We start from the raw sequence: 11,732 nt of genomic DNA, 5'->3' as shown, positions 1-11,732 counted from the left end.
TCATAGATTAAAAATTTGAGTTCGCTATTCGCCACATTATACCCTCTATCACTTTTATTCGATAAGGATGGCATGTGAAAGAGAACAAATTGACACTATTCAAGACTAATTAATATAACCAGCACCCCATATGCACATGGTAATAAAGGTGACAAATATAATATAAATATATTTCTTTGAACTAGTCGGTTGAGGAGGGACCCAAAAGTAACGGGAATCGCGCTGTGGTGGGAAGGGAGAGTGGGAATACCCATTTTTCAATCCGGTGTCCCTTAGGGACACGTCTTCTGAGTTAGTGTGTAAAGTCTAAGTTCTGTTACTGTGAATTTATCAGTTCGTCTGTGGGAAACTATTTTTCCTTTTCGCAAACGTGATGGCCGATTGTCGAGAGCGGCTATAAAATTTTGTTTCCTGTTGGAGAAATCGGCCGCGGAAACTATTGTAATGCTTAAGACTGCTAAGAAACCAGAGTCTACGAGTGGTTTTCACATTTAAAAAATGGAGAAATGTCAATTGAAGACCAACCTTGTTCAGGACGCCCCTCAACGTCAAGAAATGACAAAAACATCGAAAAAATCAATGCCCTCGTTTGTGAAGACCGTCGTCGAACCATTGATGAACTTTGTGAGATGTCTGGATACCATTGAGTTCAATTCAGAGGTTTTGAAAAGATTGAGGGAGAGTATCCAAAAGAAAAGGCCAGATCTTTGGCGCACAAGCGACTGATTCTTCCATTATGACAACGCGCCGGCCCACACCGCTCTCTCCGAAAAGCTGTTTTTGACCACAGATTACAGATATCTTTAGATAGGAAACTATGGTACTATATCTAAGCACTTTGGGCGTCGATCGCAGCGCTGTTTAGTGTGGCATACAAGAAGCTTTGACGATGGCGCGAAAATTCAAATCACTGCGTTGCATCGTATATTGATATTTATTGTACAATATCAATACAAAATTGCTTAATTAAATACAAGTATTAGCACGCAATTTAATTTTTCTGTCCTGTATTTAAAAAAACAATTTTATATTGATATTGCACATTAAATTTATTATGGAATAGGAATACATAAATAAAAAATTTTAAAAACATTTTTAATAGTTTTATTTTACTGTTAAAATAAATCGCTCAATTCTATTATATACGTCAGAAAGAATCGAGAAAGAAAACTGACACTTGTAAAATAATATTATATACATGTGTGGTTAGTATATTGGATTATCAAAAATAACAATTGAGTATTATTTAAAAATTGTGCAGCATTGTGATCAGCATTGGATCCCTGCTATTCCTGGATGAAAAATATTTTCTTCGTGCAGATTAAGAGCCATGGCATCAACAATCACCATTCTGAAACAAAAGAATATTATTAATGGTGGATAATTTATTTTATTTCACATTGACATTTCTAGGCTGCTGCTTAGGAATAAAACAAGAAGGAAGCACTTATATGCTTATTAAGTAATGAAATGAAGTGCTTATATGGCAGGTAAGAAGAAAAGGGTATGCATGTATCTACTTTATTGTCTGCGCTTCTTATTCTTAAGTCTTTTATTATAAGACTTTCTAGCTTGTAATTTGAGAGGATCAACAATGCAAGACTCTAATTTTTTTCGCCCAGTTAATAGAAAGTTCATTTGTTTACACCAAGAAAAAATACATAATCGTAATACTAAGTTAACAATAAAATCAAAAAGATGGCCTCTATGTGCTGGACAAGATAAACATGCTGGATTTAATTTAGATAGTACTATTTCCTTCAAACTCGACATAACATGAAACTTATGGCAAATAATCGGTAAATTATTTTTGCAGTGATTGACAATGGTATTAAAAACTTTATAGATTTTGATTGTTGGGTGGATTAAAGTATTTGGACCACATGCCCTAGAAGTTATTAAACTATGCCCCGGTAACTGTATTTTAGATTTAAGATCCAGTCTACATTCACAACAAGATCCAAATTTAGATAGAGCCCGTTTTGCCACATAACCAGCTATATATTTACAAACCGCAACATATTGACTACTTTTCTGTCTTGAAGAACTTGTTGGTAAGGAGTGACTTCGATGTCCGATGTTAAAAAAAGTTTTAATGAATCTAAAATTTCACCGTCATCATTTTCACAATTTGCTCCAATGGAGCGAGTATGAGATAAGTTTGATATGAGAAGCGACTTAAAAGCATCTATAAAATTTGAACTAGAGGGGTTAATGTTACGTGCACCCTGACTTCTTACCATGCCAAAAAAGTTTTCAATGGGGTCTTGGTTAAGGTTACGTGGAAGCACAAAAGTAAATTTATAACATGTAAGTAATTTATTACTCAAATATGATATTGCTTCCAGAGTTGTAATCCAGTTACGCACTGTAGGTGGTATTGATATTTTTTGGTTTTAGGAATCTAGAAATTTTACTGATTTTAAGATGGAAATAGCTTCCTGCCAAAATTTCCAGTAGGGAGATGTTAATCTGACTCCACAACGGTATTTACAAATAATACTATCAGCATTGAGAGAACTGCCATTTAAACTGTCGATAAGTTTATTTATAAATAAGACAAGATCAGCAGTCTGCGATGCCCCATCGTCAATATCATCCACAGTATCTGCCAAAGATTTCATGGTAGTTCCTACTGTCCTGCTGAACACCAACCTTGACCTTCATTTTTCTAAGTTTATCAGGGAAAATATGACAATCTGTTAATTTGTGCATTTGGAAAAAGTCTTCCCCTCTTGCTTGATCGTATGTGTATGATTGTACAATATGGGACCACTTTGCTATTTTTGATACAGAATTTTGAATAAAATGTACATTTTACTAGCATATTATTTCTAAATCCCTTCAAAAGATGTGGCACATCAAACATTTGTACGATTTCATGGCCTTCAATTTCAAACCCGTGAACTTTATATTCAGTACCACCCCGAAGGTACAATTCACGGGTTTCCTGTTTCAGGATATTTATTTTATTTACAGCAGAGTTGTGCAGTGACATATACATAAGCCAACAGAGTTTGTATTCCACCCTCTGTGGAAAACGTAGCCAGTGTAGTTCCCGAAGTAGTGGAGTGATATGACTGAACTTAGAGATTCCGAAAATAAGTCTCGCTGCGGTATTCAATACAGATTGTAGGCGAGTCATTTTGTTCATTGGTAGACCTGCATAGATACCATTACAATAATCGCCTCTAGACACTACAAACGCATTTTTTAATTGACGGGCGGCATCAAACCTTTATTGATGTCGGTGAGTTTCATCTAGATAAATTATTTCACCTCCTAGGTAATGCCTAAAAACACTTTAATTTTTTTATGCAAGTTTTTTAATCAACAATATTTTAAGAGTATGTCCAAATGTTTGTAGGGAGTTATTTAGATTGAAACTTAAAGATAACTGGTAAATGTACTAAGAAGTTATGTTATTTCTTGGTAGTTGTAATAATATAATAAAAAATAAAAAAAGTTTTTGTGCAACTGTCTCACAAATTGATATTTCTTCCAAGAAAAATATTCCGTTTCACTAATAGCTAGTTCACGCATAATGGATTGAGCGAGATGGACAACAGTTGCCGAAATTACAAACAGCTGTGGTAAATTACATATTTTTTACATTTATATATGTATATATTTAATCTTACTTTGTTACTCTAACAAACAATTTAACTCTGCAAAGCGTCCTTTTTATTGTGAATAAATTTACAAAATATATCATTCAAAATGATAACGGATAGTGAAAGTGATATAGAAATAATAGTACCTCACCGAGAAACTTGGAGACTTAGCAGCTCAACCTATTCCGAAAGTGAATTAGACAATAACGATCAACTTCTAAGTGATGTGATGATAGTTTATATGACTCTTAAGGAAGAAATCGAAGAAACTTTTTCTGAAGTATTCTTGGATCAATATCGAGCTGATATACCTCATTTACCACAATTACGTTTTGTTTGTAGAATAGTTTGTAGAATAGAGTTTGTATAATAATAATTAAGTTTTTTTTGTAGAGTAATAATTAATACCTAATGAACAGCTAAAACATTTTAATTTCCCATTACTGTGGGTACCCATTATAATAAATTAACAAATTATTTTTTTAATATTCAAACATCCTAATTGACAAACATTAGGTTCCATGGTAAATTATTTTTATGTTTTATGGCTCTTTACTTATTTGTTTATATTCTTAATTAAGGGGTTTTCCGGTGATATTGGGACCTCACTAGATAAGAGTTATTATATTAAAGTTAAAATATTCAATTAGTTATTCAACGAAGTACATCAATATTTTCGTAATCACTGGGTCGGGTATAATAGCGGGGAAAGCACAGAATACAATTATTTTCCTCAAATATCATATAAGTGATTGAAAAATCTAAATATTAACATTGACTACTGGACTACATTACTCTGCTGGAGTGCACTCAGACCAGAAATACGCAGTGGGCCTGATATGTCATCAGCGTTGATATCTAAAAACATTATTAATTAGTAATATTTTATTTATTTATTTTATTTTATTTTATTTAGAAAACATACAGTCATACAAAATCAGTATTAAAAACAACAATTTTTTAACATAAAAAGACCAATTAAGTTTTCATAAATTAAAAAGATATAAACATTAAATGTGACAAAAAATAAAAAATAAATAAGAATTTTAAGTGAAAAAAAGATAATTGTTGACATTTGCGTTTTCCATGGAGGTAATAAATTAAAATAAATAAAAATACCGAATGTACACTCCGAGCCATCCACGCACACACATGAACGCACATATAAAACATATACAAACATATACATTACATGCGGCACATATGCATAGCATAAACCACTCAAGATGTACATTCAGCAACTATCCCAAATAATCGACCCCATGAAGAAATTTTCTGTACAAACGCAACGTGCAGTTAAAAATGTCTACATCAATACTGAGTTCGTTATAATTTCTACAGGTGCGTCTAATGAATGAATTCGAGGTATAATTGTTTTTACAAGTTGGTACATAAAAAAGGGAATTTAATCTAGTATAGCGAAGAGGACAACGGAAACCAATATTTTGTAAAAGATACGGCGAATCAACTATGTTATTGAGAATTTTGAAAAGAAAAATTAAATCATATCTAAGGCGCCTTTTTTGTAGTGATTCTATATTATAATTGATCAAAGATGCGCTGTAATCATTTTCAATGTTACCAAAACGATATTCCAGGCTCCTTATAAATTTCTTTTGAATGTTTTCAATTTGATTAATATATACATTATATTGAGGGGACCATACTAATGAAGCGAATTCGAGTTGACTTCGCACATAAGTATAGTAAAGAAGTTTTAATGTATTTGGTGATGAGAATGGCTTGGAGATTCGTAAGATAAACCCTAGAAGTCTGTACGCCTTATCTACTATTGTATTTATGTGATCTCTAAATAAAAGCTTATCATCCATCAGTACACCCAAATCTCTCGCTTTCATTGAACGATTGACAATTTTCCCAGATAGTTTGTAGTCAAATAGTATACTTTTTTTCTTTCGAGTAAATGACATGACAAGACATTTATCAGAATTCAATAATAACTGATTGTCCTTGCAATAGCAACAGATTCTATCTAAGTCAGCTTGAAGAACTTTGCAATCATTTATTGAAGACACAATTTTAAATACTTTATTGTCATCAGCGTATAGCAAAAAATTTGAGTTTTGAATGCATAAACTTATATCATTGATATAAATAATAAAAAATAAGGGTCCAAGATGCGAACCTTGAGGGACACCTGATGGGATTGGTTTAAATGATGAATTAAATCCCTTGAGTGAGACCGATTGACTGCGGTTACTAATGTAGGAACATATCCAACGATACAGATTCCCCCGTATACCGATGTTCCAAAGCTTGCGAAGTAAGACCAAATGACTTATTTTATCAAAAGCCTTTGAATAATCCGTATATAAAACGTCTACCTGAAAACCTGCATCCATTGCATTCAAAACAATATCGGTAAATTCACAAAGATTTGATTCAACTGACCGTTTCTTATAGAATCCATGTTGATTGGGATTAATATGTGGTTTTATAACATCGAAGAGCTGATCGGTTACTATATTTTCAAGGATTTTACTAAAAATGGGAAGAAGAGAAATGGGTCGATAATTTACTACAAGACTCTTATTTCCTTTTTTATGCACAGGTGTAATATTTGCCTTTTTCCATATTTCAGGAAACGTGCCTTCCTTTATTGATAATTGAAAAAGATAAGTAAGAGGACGCGCAAGCTGTTTAATACATTTAGAAATAAAAAAAGGGTGTATGCCATCAAAGCCAGCACCCTTGCTGACTTTATGTGACAATGTGTCAATGAGTCGGACAAGTAACTGTATATATACATTTTAAGTTCTTCGAAAATACAAACAGCTTTAATATGCCGATTTGCTGGAGAAAATTATGGGTCAGAAATTTGTTTCAACTGAGAGGGTCACTTTCATGGTCATGTCATACGATATAAATGTGCTATAAACTTTTTAATAATTAAAAAAGGAATGGCCCACGCTCAGACGCTGTAGTCTTTGTCGATCACAAAAACGGCATTTGTAAATTTGCAGAAAACACCCACAAAACTAGAAAAATCTTATGGTACTATAAAAATCATTTAAACTTGTCAAATACATAATAAGATTCTTGTTTGTAATATTTAAAAAAACTTATGTATTCATTGTTATCATTTGTTAGTCAAAAACATTCCAACTGTTGTGTAGATTTTATAATTCACCCTTTTCACAAAATGGCTATTATCTCAGTTTCACTTTTCTATGGCTGGCTGCTTTCTGTATAACTACGTTCAAATATCATCACTTTTGACTTAGTTTGGTTCATCGCCAATTGGCTCTCCAGGCATACATCATACATTCTAGAGACTATTTGTTGCAAATCCTCGTTGCTGCTTGCTAACAGAACTGCATCATCAACATACAACAAGCAGCTGACTGAAAAATTATCAGTTTTTGCTCCAATACCCATACATTCTATCTCTTTCATACAGTTGTCCATGTATAGATTAAACAACCATAGTGACATTACACATCCCTGTTTCATGCCTTTTGAGATCGCAAACCAAGATGTAAATCTCCCATTAACTCTTACACACACTGAACTCTCCTGAATTTATATGTATTTTTTCTTATTTTTTTCTTTTTAACAAAGAAACAAAGATGTTTCTCTTTCTCTTATATATAAATATGTATGTCTGTAAATTTTTATTACAAAAATAAAAAAATATTACTACAAACCAGAAATAGGTTGGATGAAAGTCGTACCACTGCAACTGGCAACGCCTTCCGGGAGTGCACAGGGGAGTTCTTCAGTAACAGCTACGCCGACTGTAATTCACAATAAAAATAAAATGAACATCATACCAGATAACATAATGCAAGAATTTCAGGAAAAACCTTGAAAGATCGAGTAAGGCTTGAACGAATAGAAAAGAATAAGCTGAGATGGTTAGGACGTGTAGAAAGCATTAACGATAATATAATAACTGAGATAGAACATAAGTCTGAAAGAAGGGGTGTAAGGAAATGTGAAAATTATAGAAATACATACCCGAACTCTGTTCACCAAGTAAATAATGAAAACTATTTTCTTTGGATGGTGACTTGTTAAACCCTGTAAAAAAAATACAAATTACCAACACCACATTGCAAAAGCACATCCTTACAATTGTATACACACCATGCCACCCTAGTAATTGTTTGTAAATAATGACCAAATAAAAATGTCGGAAGTTGCAGGAAAAGGCACTACGCCAACTTTGTACATACATTATAACCCGATTAATCAACTGTAAAAACAATATAAACTCCGATTGAGACAAAAAATATGGAACGATATAGCAAAACTGTAAGACAAATCACAAACACCACATTCCAAAAGCAGACTTGCAATTGTATAGACACAAGACAGATAAATAAGGTGCAATTACAGTGGAAAGCTAACCTAAGTCGTACATATATTTTTCTTGCAGAAATACTAATAACTTTAATTGTAAAATGGGTCCAGATTAATAAAAGTATGCTTTCCCTATGAGTTATAAATTTGCAGGGCAGGCAAACGGGACGAATAAACGTGCAACATGAGACAAATTCTTGAAATAATTATGTATGAAATATCATGTAATTTACCTGGCAATCCAATGGTAGGCACAGAGCACAGTAAAAGCTGGATGTCATTGTATTGGCTAAAGTTGAATGCGTTGAAGTGTTTAATGCATACAAAACAACGTCGATTAATCTTGTCATCGGATAAATTCATAAATTTGGGACTTTGAACACGATTGATCCGTTCTTTAAATAAATGTGGATATCGTTTCGGAAAACGATGTAGTTTTTTCGTAGAATTACGATTCGGTACGCAACAACTCGGTATTTCGAAGAAAAAGTGCAAAAACACAGAGAGCAGTGTGACAGCGATTTCGAATGGAAACGGATAAATTGGCGGTTCGTCTAGAAGGACGCCGGCCGGCACGGCGTGGCTGGGCACACGCCGCCGACAGTTGCGCCACAAACTGTATTGATTTACTAGCAAGTGGCTTGTGCGACATCGGAAGAATGACTAGAAAGTCTTGTATTGGCTGAAAACTGCCTGTTTTTGACTAAAAACGGCATGACACCAGTTGTTCACCCCCCCTACTCACCGGATCTAGCCCCCTGCAATTTCTTTTCGTTCGCCAGACTCAAAAGGAGGAGAGGAAAGTGTTTTGCCACTGTGGAGGAGGTAAAACAAAAATTGCTGGGAGGGCTAAAGAACATCCCGATAGGTGAATTAAAAAATGTTTTGAACAATGGAAGGATCGTTTGCAGAAGTGCGTTGTAGTAAAAAGATAACATTTGGAAGGTGATTAAAATTTGGTGTAAAAATATTAAAAAATTAAAAAGAAGTTATGACGAAATTCCCGTTTTTTTTGGGTCCCCCTCGTATTCTTGTAAAAAGGATAACAACCTTTGAAAAAAGTAGATAAAACCTTTATAAAAAAAAGTATTAGCGATTTATAAAAATGACGCCATCTTAATGTCAGTAAACAGTTTTTATAAAATGATCTAACATATTTGTACAAATAAAGCTAAATCTGTGTGTCCAGGTAAAATAAACTAAGTTTAAAAAAAAACAAATAAAAAGTCACCATGTTCCACGGTAAAATTACCTACTGTCATTTACGAAAATTATCGTAAAATTACGGGTATTTTACTGCGCCCTTTGGTAAAATTTTTCATCCATTCTGATAAAAGTATTAAAATTTCCAAATATACAGGCGGTAGGTATAACAAATACTTTAAACAGTGTACATTTTAATATAAAAATAATTTAAAATGACATAATGCTACTTCAGGTTAGCCTGCTTAACGAGGCATCAAGTTCTCGGCGTCTTAGACCTCCGCTGCTAATTTAGTTGGTAGTTCATGTCACAACTACGAGATGCGAACCTGGCTTGTGAGGATGCACAGGAGCTGGCATCCGACCGAGATGCCTGGAGGATCTTTGTGAACACCATATGCTCCATCTAGATAGCGGACATGGAATGATGATGATGATGATGACTTTTAGTAGGTCAACTATCAAATAATTAGTAAAAAGTTAGTGCAAATAGCGCTTTTCCGCTATTTTGATAAAATGTATTTGATGTTCAAACGTGTATTTTAGAAAGTATTGTTCCTAATAAAAAATAATTTATTAAGATTTTTAAGTAAATTTTGTTTTCTCAGACTTTAGTATATTTTTTTCTATAAAACTTTCAGGGACGTAATTATACATAAAAAACTGATTTTAAGCACCATTTTTTCAAAACCGCGGCTTGAGCGGTGGTCGTTCAAGGTCACAAACTTAAGGTTTTACCAAGGACCCTATGTCCACCGATCCTGTTTAGTTTCAAAACTTAATAACCTTTTTTATAAAAAAAAGTTTAAAAAGTACATCCCGGATGACCTTGAATGTCCCATACTTCCAATAAATCTCGATATGTAAAGTATCATAAAACAAAGCTACCCGTATATGTAATATCTTTGAAAAATAAAAATTAGTACGTCAAATTCGTTTCTTACCGAAAAATACCGTATTTTACCAAAATCTGGTAAAATTCCCTTAAAATAGCGCGGTAATTTTACCGCCTTGCATCTCTAAGCCTGCGTGATTTATACATTTTATGTGTCTTTTGTCTATGGTCTCATCTGTCATCTGCTTCGGCGCGCTTCGGTCTTCGGTCTTTGGTCTACTTCTACTATATCTGTTGTCTGTGCTTCTACTCGACTGTCAAGTAGAGATAAAAATAATCGACTAAATTTACTAATCGAATGAAGGAAATAATCGAATTAATCATTCGAATGAATCATTTATTTCCGGTGTACCATAGACAATAGACACAGAAATTTATTCAAAGACAAACTCCGTTTTTCGGGAGAAATATCCATGCTTTGGAAAGTACTTTTTTTTCCTTTATAAGAAAAAGAGCCTTCTACCAAAATGTGATAACATCGGCCAAAAACAAGTGACATAGATTTACAAATTAAAATTAAAAACAACACAAATATAAAGGAATAACAATATGAACACAAGCAAAAAACGATACCTACATTGCATGGAAACTTAGAGTTAGTTACATTCTAAAACATTTTCAAATGTTTTGAATTTTTATTTAACCTCAACTTATAATGAAAAACATAAGTCACGTTCTGATAAGGATTTTATTTCTAGAAAGCCGGGACGTGAATATAAAAAAAGTCGTGAGTTTATTGTATGTAACCCTAATAAAAAAGTAATTAAAAAAATTTTTTTTTTCAAAAACAAATTAATACTGATTTTTAAACAAACAAATGGGAAAATGGAGACATGGTTTGAAAATACCACCCGTAGAGCAACAAATTATAAACCTACATAGGAGATGATTTTCACAAAAATGGCGCTATATAAATTATCCGAACATTAGGTACGTCAGTTTGTTTTATTTTTAACCATGGCAATAATAATAATGTAAACCACGATCCTTACTTTATGGTATTTAGAATATTTACAAGGGTATAATTATAGTCTGTGGTTATCATTACTTGACATAACCTAATATTTACCTGCCAAAGGATGAAAATTAAAATATTTTTGTTTCATATTTATTGTTTAGGTCCTTAGAGTATATACTTTAGGTCACGCATGTAAAACTACAATCAGCTGTTATTGTGTTGATATTTCAGATCGGATGGATTTGATATAAATTGTTTTATTATTAAGTACACAAATAGGCTGGCAGCAGACCTATAAACAAACGTCACTTTATTTTATTGTTATTGTAAAATGATGCACTTCATATATTAATTACATTAATATACATTTTTATTTTATCTGTGCTGACATAACTACAAAAAACAAAATCATTTTATTTCAACTATCACGTCCGCCAGATCCCAGCGCCCATTACGTAATAACGAATTAGTTGGCGATGAAAGTAGTTGATGAAAGTAGTCGGCGTAAAGCTTGCCCATTGGTCCATTTGTAGTCGAATGAATTTAACGCACGCCTATTGGTCTATTTGTAGTCGAGTGAATTCATTAGTTTGGAAATTACTAATTCATTATATAGTCGGCGTGAGACTCGCCCATTGGTCTATTTGTAGTCGAATGAATTTAACGCACGCCTATTGGTCTATTTGTAATCGAGTGAATTCATTAGTTTGGAAATTACTAATTCATTCGATAGTCG

At 33.1% G+C, this 11,732-nt stretch overlaps 1 long non-coding RNA gene across 4 annotated transcripts; it reads right to left on the bottom strand.

Moving 5' to 3' along the window:
* Positions 1–1,088: 1,088 nt before the first annotated feature.
* On the bottom strand, positions 1,089–8,638 carry LOC148270731 (uncharacterized). 4 transcript variants are annotated; one of them, XR_015825302.1, is made up of 4 exons: positions 8,174–8,638; positions 7,596–7,658; positions 7,283–7,372; positions 1,089–1,351 (listed from the first exon to the last, which is right to left on the bottom strand). It is a non-coding gene; the product is annotated as an uncharacterized LOC148270731 (long non-coding RNA). The 4 variants fall into 4 exon arrangements; XR_015825301.1 differs by having other exon boundaries at positions 7,283–7,658; XR_015825300.1 differs by lacking the exon at positions 8,174–8,638 and having other exon boundaries at positions 7,596–8,167.
* Between the last annotated feature and the right edge of the window lie 3,094 nt (positions 8,639–11,732).

The sequence above is a fragment of the Micrasema longulum genome, unplaced genomic scaffold, assembly GCF_059751315.1.
Source record: "Micrasema longulum isolate JH-2025_06_02 unplaced genomic scaffold, ASM5975131v1 h1tg003521l, whole genome shotgun sequence".
In the NCBI taxonomy this organism is placed as follows: domain Eukaryota; kingdom Metazoa; phylum Arthropoda; class Insecta; order Trichoptera; family Brachycentridae; genus Micrasema; species Micrasema longulum.
Note: the sequence above shows the minus strand (reverse complement) of the source record. Positions and strands in the feature narration are given on the sequence as shown.